This window comes from Ochotona princeps, chromosome 13, assembly GCF_030435755.1.
Source record: "Ochotona princeps isolate mOchPri1 chromosome 13, mOchPri1.hap1, whole genome shotgun sequence".
In the NCBI taxonomy this organism is placed as follows: Eukaryota; Metazoa; Chordata; class Mammalia; order Lagomorpha; family Ochotonidae; genus Ochotona; species Ochotona princeps.
Genome location: NC_080844.1, coordinates 16,615,296 through 16,625,722, shown reverse-complemented (window position 1 = coordinate 16,625,722; position 10,427 = coordinate 16,615,296). Strand labels below are relative to the sequence as shown.

The window sequence follows — 10,427 nt, the reverse complement described above, 5'->3', positions numbered from 1 at the left end:
GAGGCCGTCGCCGCGGAGGAGGGCGGGGCAGGGCGGGGGCGGCCCCGGGGCTGGGGCAGGGGAGGCGACCATCGCAGGGACATTTTCGCTTTCCTGGGGTTGCGTCTGGCTGCTGCAGGCGCAGGGTGGGCCGGCCTGCGCGTGAGTTTGTTAGGACGCCGTGTGCCCGGACACTGGCGTGTCTGACAGCGCGGGGAGGGTGGAGGAGGAGGAGGAGGAAGAAAAGGACCCAGAGGACGCTGAGGAGGAGGAGAGCCACGCACCGAGCCCGCGCGAGCGGAACTGGCCTCTTCCACGGGCCCCGCGGTGCAGAGGGGGAGGCGGCACGGCTGAGGCCAGCGAGCGGAAGCCTCTTCGCCGCGTGTCGCTCTCACCTCGCGGCAGTGCCTTCCAGAACACGCCACAGCGGCCAGACGGATGCCAAGGCCACACGGCAGTCGCGCGGGCAGCCGCCGTCTCACGCGGGCTCCGGACATCCAGGGCTGCTGGTGAGTCGGCGCGTGCGTGCGTGCGTCTCGGGGAGCGCGCGCCGGCGGCGTCGGGCCCTGGGGGCCGGGGGCGCACGGTGGGCGGCCGGCGCCCTGCGCGCGGGGGTTGCCGGGGCGCGCCGCTCGCTGCCCCCGGGGCGCCGTTTCACCCTGCGCGACCGGCGGGAAGGCGCGGCTCCCGGTGACCTGGAACGTGGGTGCGCGTGCGTTCCCGGCTCACAACGGGGACGCTGCCTGGGAGATGAGGTGGACCTTTCGGCGACCACCAGACGCGGCGGCTTTGCGCGGTGTGGAGACGAGAGGGGCGAGCTTGGAAAAACAGAGCTGTTAAGACCGCTGGCTGCGAGGCGTGTCCCGAGGATGTTCCTTTTTGTGTGTAGGGGACTCAAGCTGTTTTCCCTCTCAACCTCATAATGCAAACCGGCTTCGATGAAATGCACGGAAACTTGGAATGGCCCTAGAATTTTCCAGAATCCTCTCAAACAGCCGCTAGCCAAACGCTTAAGGGTCTATTGTAATTGGAGCGTAAATGAAAATGCCCTAAGAAAAAAGTAGTTCGGACAACAAAACTCGAATTGGAGCCCTGAAAAATTCTCAAGGGACAGGGGTGGGGGAGGAGTGTTCTGCTCTCTGGAAATGCGTGTTTGGTGGCAGGTAGGATAAACATCTTTCAAAGTTTGACCCCCGGAGAAGTGCACTGCTTTCCAATCATCCTGTTAATCGCTGAGAATAAAATGAAGGCTCTCTTAGGAGGTTTCCAAAAATATAAGGACTCTCACTCCAATGCTGATGTACCATCTTTTCATTCAGCGTCCTTCAAGGTCAAAGCCCCAGATTTGCTCTAGCGATATATAGCACCTGAACGTTGGTTTCTTGCTTCACTGTTTGGGATGTAGTTTTCTGTGGTTGCTTTTTCACAAGAAATTAAGCCTCTCACTCCCCCACCCCGATAAGTTTCCATTAGCGATTGCATGTTCTCAGCATTGATGCTGAGTTGGACTTCTAAAATACATTCTGCAACTGGACTAAAGGTTTTGGTGCTTCCACTATAAACATCAGTGTTTATTTTTAACACAAGTTCATGTCTCCTTGTTTGCCATGAGTGCAGGGCATCTCAGATGAGAGCGGAAATACTGGAATGGATGGAGAAAGTGAAATGGTTGCTTTTTTTGTTGTTGTTCAGGCACACATTTCAGCAAATTATTGGCACGTTGGAATCTACTTTTAACACACTTTGGCTGTACTTACTAGCTGGTTCTTGGTCATGTTAAGAAGCGACTAATTTGCTTAAGCTCTTGTGAAGTTAAGTGCTGTTTAAATTGTAAGGCAGCGACTCCTGCATCCTTTACCTTAAGGCCAGTTTCTTGCCTCCCTTGCCCTGTTTCCCCTTGGGGGCCTGGAGGGAGTGGCCAGAGGATCTGCTTTCTGGGGGAGTCCTCGCCTCACGCATCTGCTCCTGGAGGCAGGAGTATCTGCAGCTGGTCCCTCAAAGGAATGCTTAAGAATAGTTAAAAATGGTTCCTTCTAGTGGCTCCCTCTGATGTTCAGGATACAGGATTTAATAACTAGCTTGATCTGATCCTATGCAAACTCGAGGGACCCTTCTCAGGCCCACGCACAGCAGCAATCCAGGGGGAGAGGTTGCGTTTTCAGGGAAGAAAAGTCTGGTCATTCTTACAGAACCGTGTGTAAGGCAGAAGACATGTGCAAGGAAAAGGGGCTTCCCAGGAGCTGCCAGACCCCTTCCTGGCACAATTAAACATTTTAACTAACTCGAATTTATGATTCTTTCTGATGTTAGTATTGTTTTTCTTGACCATATAAAAGATTTATTGACACCCTCAACTGAAACTCAAAGAAGTGAGTCATGGTTTTCTCGGACAATATTAGGGTCAGTTTTCTATCCCTTGGGGCCGATGGATTGCAGCTGTTCAATAAATATTTGTTAAATGAATAACAGCTTCTACAGTGTCTTTATCTTCCTCCCTAATTCCATGAAGTATTCTGGTATTGTTTTAGTTATGACTTTAAATTATCAAGCATTTCATCAAATGGAAGCCCAGTAGCTAAATCCAACTAAGAAGACCGGCTTGCTCAATTGACAGAACAATATTAATCTCCCTGAAAACAAAACAAAATGTGCAGTATTGATACCTGTTAACCCGCACATTGCAGCCTTCTGAATGTGTGAACTTTGCAGCTGGATGTGGGACTTTACATTCAGAAATCCCGAGTGGGCATCAGAAAGTTCAACTCAGGAATAATCTGAATGTGGCTTTTGTCAGAAATTGTTTACAATGCAAAGCAAATCAGGTGGACTTCTGGTACAATCCTGCAACTCCTCTTGCTGAGAGGAGAGTCCAGCAAAAACAAACAAACAAAAAAACCCAAAAACAGCTGGCAAGTTGTGCAGTCTTCAAAATGCTCATTGTTTGTCTTTCTAGATTTTAAATTAAATCCATGTTGTTTTCATTCAAGAATGTAGTTGGCTTTGAGACATCACACCAGTGATTCATGGGCTCTGATTTGCCCTGGTTAATCTTTCAGGGGCTCTTGTGGAAGTGGTTCATTGTTTGGTCTGGAATATTAAAGGTGTTATTGTTCCTTTTGGGAGGTTATAGTTTGGACTTTCCATCTCTAATCATTAACAGTTCTCCCTGTGATTCAGGATCTAATTTCAGGGCAAAAGATTAGAGAGCTAACCAAAATCTACCTGGATGTTAACTATGTAGTGTTTTTTTTTTTTTTTTAAGATTTATTTTTATTGGAAAGTCAGATATGCGGAGAGGAGGAGAGACAGTGAGGAAGATCTTCCGTCCGATGATTCACTCCCCAAGTGAGCGCAACGGCCGATGCTATGCCGATCCGAAGCCAGGATCCAGGAACTTCTTCCAGTTCTCCCACAGGGGTGCAGAGTCCCAAGGCTTTGGGCTGTCCTCTACTGCTTTCCCAGGCCACAAGCAGGGAGCTGGATGGGAAGAGGAGCTGGGAGCTGGATGGGAAGTGGAGCTGTCGGGATTAGAACCGGCGCCCATATGGGATCCCGGTGTGTTCAAGGTGAGGACTTTAGCTGCTAGACCACGCTGCCGGCCCTTAACTCTGTAGTATTTAAAAAAATAATAATATGGATGTTCTCTTTGGTATTCTTCCTTTTATGTCTTTGGTGTATTTATTGTAGGAAAAACCAAATTGAACTTACTTCTCTTGCTATGCATAGAAATCATGGACCAATAGTCTGTAAATCAGGATGCCTACAACTTAGGCTCAGTTCATCTGCTTGAGTGCTCACAGCACTCAAGGAAACATTCTTCTCTCCTCCCTCCCACTCCTCTAGGTAACTCTACCTTTCAAATAAACAAACCTTAAAAAAACCCTCAAGGAAACACTTTTCCTAGTTTATTATTAAGCATTTTACAAAGGAGACAGGTGAATATATGGATAGGGCAGGATATGGGAGAAGGTGTGGAGGTGCCAGGCTGTCCTTGGCCCTGCCGATCCCTAGGCGCCTCCGCATGCCAAAGTGCTCTGGATCCTGTCCTGGGGTTTTTATGGGGACTTCATTGCAGATCACATGTGAATGGTTTGAGTGACCTTGCAGATAAGGGGCAGAATTTCCAAGGAAGAGTCTTATCTTGGCTGTTGGCTTCACCAGACTTGGCTCTTGTGATCATCTGGCAAATGAAACAGCACGTGAAAAATCTCTGTCCTCTCCCTTTTTCTCTGTCACTCTGTCTTTCAGAAAAAAAAAAATCAATCTCAAAATAGCTAAAATATTTTCATTATCTACCATCAGGCAGAGCAGGGCAGGGGATTTTTTAAAAAGATTTTTATTTTATTGCAAAGTCAGATATACAGAGAGGAGGAGAGGCAGAGAGGAAGATCTTCCGTTTGCTGGTTCACTCCCCAAGTGGCCGCAACGGCTGGAGCTGAGCCAATCTGAAGCCAGGAGCCAGGAGCTTCTTCTAGGTCTCCCAGGTGGGTGCAGGGTCCCATGGCTTTAGGCCATCCTGGACTGCTTTCCCAGGTCACAAGAAGGGAGCTGGATGGCAAGCAAGGCCACTGGGATTGAAACTGATGCCCATATGGGATCCTGGCACATGCAAGGTGAGGACTTTAGCTGCTAAGCTGCAGCCTGGGGCCCCAGGTCAGGAAATTCTTATCTAGCCCTAGGATAGAGAAGTGGAGAAAGATCGAACTTCCATTACTTTTCTTGAGGAAGAGCGATTCTAGTTTCTTTGGCCTACATTTGGGAGCAAGGATGAAAAGCAGAATAAATGGCTCAGAGTATTATGCCTTCTCTAATCCAGCTTGTTTCATTGTAAATAAGAATTGAATTAAGTTTTCAATTTTTTTTTCTTCACTTACTTGAAAGGAAGAAACAAACCAAGTACTCCCATCTTGAAATAGCGAGAGCTGGCCCAGGCTTGAGGCAGTTGCTGGAAACTCAGGATGGCTCTCTTACATGGGTGACAGGGAACTGACTGCTTAGTGCCCATCTGCTGTGTTGTCTGGAAGCTGGAGTTGGGAGTGGAGCTGGGATTTGAAACCAGGCACTGGAATCTTGGATGCAGGCATCTCAGGTGTAAGCTCGGCAGCTGCATGAAACACCTGCTTCCCACTTTTCCCCGCTGCTAGGCTGAGTTTAAAACTAAATACATAAAATAAAAAGCCACTTATCACCATACTGAAGTAATAGAGATACTGTATTTCTCTGCATAATGAAACATAGTCTTTCATATCAAGTGTTTTTTGATAAGGAGGTTCTTGAGCACTTGAGTGGGAGCTAAGGGCATATTCTTTCCATCTCTTGAGGCCCTCGAAAACCAAGAGGTAGACTTTATTTGATGTGGTCGTTATCTGTAGATTCCTCCTAAGGAAGTAGATGATGAAAGTATATTTTTGAAAGAACACTGTGGTAGTGGGTGGTTAATAGGTGAGTAGAAGGAGGAAGTGTGTGGGGGTGTGGAAATCCATGAGATGGCGAGTCTGACAAACACTGCTGAGATGGAGGAGGGGAATGGGGCCAGTCTGACCCAGCAGTCTTTCGATGTGGGTGAGGACCACAGGCCTATGACCCGAGCGTCATCACTGACATATTACACACGCATGCAGGCCTCTCCAATTGATCACAGAATCCGTTCATGCCGAACTCAGGAGTAACTGTAAGCACTTGGCAGATATTTGTCAATAAATGCTAGTTGTTCTGCATGCGCCATATACTCAGGACTGTACTCCAGTTATTTTATTATCTCAAGACTCAGGTATGGCTGCTTAGCAGCATGGATTCTTTCAGTTGCTGATTAATTGTGTGTACTTGGGCCCATCACTAATTTCTCTGAGCTTGTTTCCTCATCTTATAATTGGACTGTTAGTTTCTATTGGGAAGGGTTTAAATGAATCCATAGGTATAAATAAAAAGTGCTTTGAAAAAGTATGTTAGTTGGTATTTGGTGTTGTTGATTCCTAAAACAACCTCATGCAGTAGGTGTCATCTTGCATAAGTTGAGATTTTAAAGTTGAGGTATAAAGAGACCAGGTAAACTGTTTAACATTGAGACTGACGGAGCTGGGCCTGCTCTGCTAACTGCACACCGTGTGCAGGGATACTGTCTGCAGAGGGAGATCTGTGGACTGGTCCTCATTCAGCTTCCAGACTTCTGCTGTCACCAGTACAGACTCACCTCTTCCAATACAGGCTTACCATCTAGGCTTTTGCACAAAATTTTTGCTCTTCTGATGTTTTGTTGTTTTATAAATGATACCTGACATTACGTTCTTTTTTGCTGAAAAAAAAAGAGAATGATTTTTATATTTAAAAGAGTTAGCAGGAGAGACAAAGAGAGATCTTCTATGTGCTGGCTCATTCCCCAGATGGCCACATTGACCAGGGCAAAGCCAAGCCAAAGCCAGGGTCCAGGAGCATCATGATCCCCAGGTCATCAGCAGAGAGCTGCAGAGGAAGTAGCATAGCTAGGACTTGAACCAGCACCCATGTGCAGACAGTGACTTCACCCACTGCAACACCAGCTTCAACATTAAGTTCTTTATTAAGAAGTATATGGGGGCCCGGCGGCGTGGCCTAACAGCTAAAGTCCTTGCCTTGAAGACTGCAGGATCCCATAAGGGTGCTGGTTCTAATCCCAGCAGCTCCACTTCCCATCCTCCTCCCTTCTTGTGGACTGGGAAAGCAGTCGAGGATGGCCCAGAGCACTGGGACCCTGCACCTGCGTGGGGGACCGGAAATAGGTTCCTGGTTCCTGGCTTCGGATGGGCGCACCACCGGCCATTGTGTTCACTTAGGGAATGAATCATCGGATGGAAGATCTTCCTCTCTGTCTCTCCTCCTCTCTGTATATCTCACTTTCCAATAAAAATAAATAAATCTTTAAAAATATATATATATATGGGAGCTGGTTGTGGCATGGCAGTTTAAACTGCTACCTGCAGTATCTGCATCTCATACAGGTGCCAGTTTCAGTTATGGCTGCTCCACTTCTGATCCAGGTCCCTGCTAATGTGCCTGGGAACGCAACGGAGGCAACGGAGGATGGTCCCAGTCTTTGGGCTCCTAAGCCTACGTGGGAGACCCAGAGGGAAGCTCCTGCTTGCTGGCTTCAGCCTGGCCTAGCCCCAGCCATCGTGGCTATTTTGGGAATGCACCAGCTGATGGAAGAGCTGTCTGACATTCCCTCTCTATAACTCTGCCTTTCAAATAAAATCAACCTTGAAAAGAAGTGTCTCAATTTATTTTCACATATTCTTCAAATAATTATTATCTTATTTTTTGCCTAACTCAGTTGACACACACCACACAAACATCTGTGTGTGTGTTGCCGTGGGGACTGGGGAAGTTATGTCTCCCTAATACTATGTTTCAGATTCTAGGGCAAGTATCAGAATTTTGAAACAAGCTCTCAATGTCTCATACATCTTGCATTCATGAATTATGGTGGAGAGATGGTAATATTCCTAATCATTTTTTATTCCTGTTATTCATAATATTTTCTAGATAGTGGCAAAATAGAATGTAGTCGTTCTTCGACTTGGGGTAATTTTGTATAATTGTAAGAGCTCAGATTTTAAGCTTAGGCAGGAGAATTGCTGTGATAATGAATAGTTTCTAGGCTCTAGGAAGTTGTGAGCCTAGAGCCTGCTGTCACTGATTTCAGTGTTTCTGCATTATTATGTTAATTCTTATAATTTTCTGTTCCTATCAGTTTCAAATAATCTAAAAGCAATATATATTTTTTTCTATATGGGTGAGCAGTTCTCTTAGTCTTCTATAAGGTTCCTGGGTAAAATGTGAATGATGTGGTTGAGAACTTTTTAAATCTCATTTGAAAAATGTATTCTGTGTTTTATTTGTGATTTCATGTCAGTTATATTTAATAATTTCACTGAGGGCTTGGTGCAATGACTCAATTGGCTAATTCTCGCCATGCAAGCACCAAGGTCCCATGTGCGCGCCGGTCATGTCCCAGCTGCCCCACTTTCCATCCAGCTCCCGGCTTGTGGCCTGGGAAGCAGTTAAGGACAGCACAAAGCCTTGGAACCCTGCACCAGAGGACATGGAAGACGTTGGCTTTGGATCCTCTCAACTCTGGGCTGCAGCCTTTCGGAGAGTTAACCAGCAGTTAGAAGATCTTTCTGTCTTGCTTTGTGTAAATTTACCTTTTTAATAAAAATACATCTTTTTAAAAAGTGATTGCACTGGGCCCAGCGGCATGGCCGAGCGGCTCAAGTCCTCACCTTGAACGTGCCAGGATCCCATATGGGCACCGGTTCTAATCCCGGCAGCTCCACTTCCCATCCAGCTCCCTGCTTGTGGCCTGGGAAAGCAGTCGAGGACGGCCCAATGCCTTGGGACCCTGCACCTGCCCACGAGACCCGGAAGAAGCTCCTGTCAACTGTGGCTTTCTGACTTCCATCCAACAAAAGCAAAGGTTTTCTCTCTCTCTCTTTTTTCAAAGATGTATTTACTTTTTACTTGGAAGTCTGAGTTATAGAGAGAAGCAGGCAGACACAAAGAGAAATATCTTGGTGCCCTGATTCAGTATCCAAATGGCCACCACAGCTGCCCAGAGTCGGGCTGATCCAAAGCTGAAAACCAGTAGCTTCTTCCAGGTCTCCCACATTGGTACAACTCCCATGCTAGACCATGCTCTACTGCCTTCCCAGGGTATCAGCAGGGAGCTGGATAGAAAGTAGAGCAGCTGTGCCTGGAACTGGAGCCCATACGGGATGCAGCAAACACAGGTAGAGTATTAAACTGTTGGGACTCCACACCAAGCCCGAAGCAAGGATTTTTAAGAGCATGGAAGGTAGTGTACACCTGTCATTATAGGAACTCCAAGGGAGGCCAGCATTGTGATTTAACAGTTAATACTGCCACCTGTGAGGCATATAGACACCAATCAGGATCCCAGCCTCTTCACTTCTCATCCTACTCCCTGCTATGTGAAAGGAAAAACAGTGGAGGAAACCACTTGTTCCTGGCTTCCTTTCAGCCTTGATTATTACAGACCTTTGGAGAGTGAACTAGTGGCCAATGATTTCTGTCTTTCCCTCTTTCTCTGTAACTCTGCCTTTCAAATAAAATAAATCATCAAAAAGAACTCCAACACAACACTGATAAAGTAATTATAAAAATGGCAATACAAATCAGAACTGTCAAAATACAATATGAGGACACTTCAGAACGTCTGTGGACCAAGGGAATTAAGAGATCCAGGCAGGATGTTGGTATTTGGTACAGTGGTTGAGATGCCCTTTGAGATGTCTGTGTTCCATATTGGAGGGTCTGGGTTCAAGTCCCAGCTCCACTTCCGAATCCAGCTTTGGCTAATGTACATTTTGGGAAGTAGTAAAGATGACTTGGGTGTTTGGGTCCCTGCCACCCACATGGGAGACTCAGATGGAGTTCTGTGACTTTGATCTGGCCCCATCTTACTAGTAGTAGGCATTTGGGTATGAATCAGCAATTAAAACTTTCTCTGTCTTTATTCCTAGGTCTGACTTAAACAAACAAACAACAAAAAAAACCCCACTCATTTTGGTGGGAAATATTTTGAAACTTATCCACAGTTTTTTTAATAATATGCATGTCCCATAAATTTCTGAAGATCACGTATAGAAGCAAGAATCTGAACACAAGATTCTTTTTAGTTCTTTAAGCAATTTTTTTTCACAAAGTGTAATTTCTGACCATCTGCAGCAGAATCCTGTGAGAATTCTGTTACAAAATAAAGTTTCCAAGCTCACCCCAAACCTTCTGAATACTAAGCCATGGAGTTGGAATGGAAAACACTTTTTTTTCTTTGAGCCCAATTTGAGAATCGCTGCTTCAGTTACCAACATTTTGCTTAACAAAAGAAGAGTGGCTATATATGCCATGAGAACATGCTGACCTGTTATTTTTCTTTCTAGACCCACATTTTAATTTCTGAAATTTCTATCATTTAGAAAAATATCATTCTAGAGCTGCCAATGAATGATTCCAAGTGATTTTAGTTCTTTCTTCCTATCTATCTGTGTATGTTTGCTAACACTAACCACAGTAGGACTTATTTCAGGATTTTTCTAATCTCAAGCCACACACCACATCCATTTATTCTTCTGTTAAAAAAACACACAACTTCACTTGTAGGCCCACTTCAACCTTTAAAGGACACAACTGTAAGAAAAAAGGACATGAGTGAATCCACCGAAAGACTGAAGCGTAAAGCTGTCTCTACATTTCTTCGCAGCTATTGAAATGTGCATTTCTAGTATTAACATGTGGCTTCCATGAGCCAAATTTAGTCATATTCAGTATACTGATTTTAGTTTTCCTTCTGCTTTTAACTAAAGATGCACTATTGGTTTGCCCCAGCCACTGGAGTTTTAAATAAATGCAGCACTCTCATAAGAAACCCACACACTTCTCTCTGAACTACAAGC

The 10,427-nt window shown here is 45.7% G+C and overlaps 1 protein-coding gene across 1 annotated transcript in view; it reads left to right on the top strand.

Moving 5' to 3' along the window:
* The first annotated feature begins 343 nt into the window (after positions 1-343).
* The window catches only part of STAMBPL1 (STAM binding protein like 1), a 43,347-nt gene continuing 33,263 nt past the window's right edge, over positions 344-10,427 (top strand). Inside the window, exon 1 of the mRNA XM_004583376.2 lies at positions 344-488. The gene's annotated coding sequence lies outside the window, so the exon portion shown is untranslated. The remainder of the gene's footprint in view (positions 489-10,427) is intronic.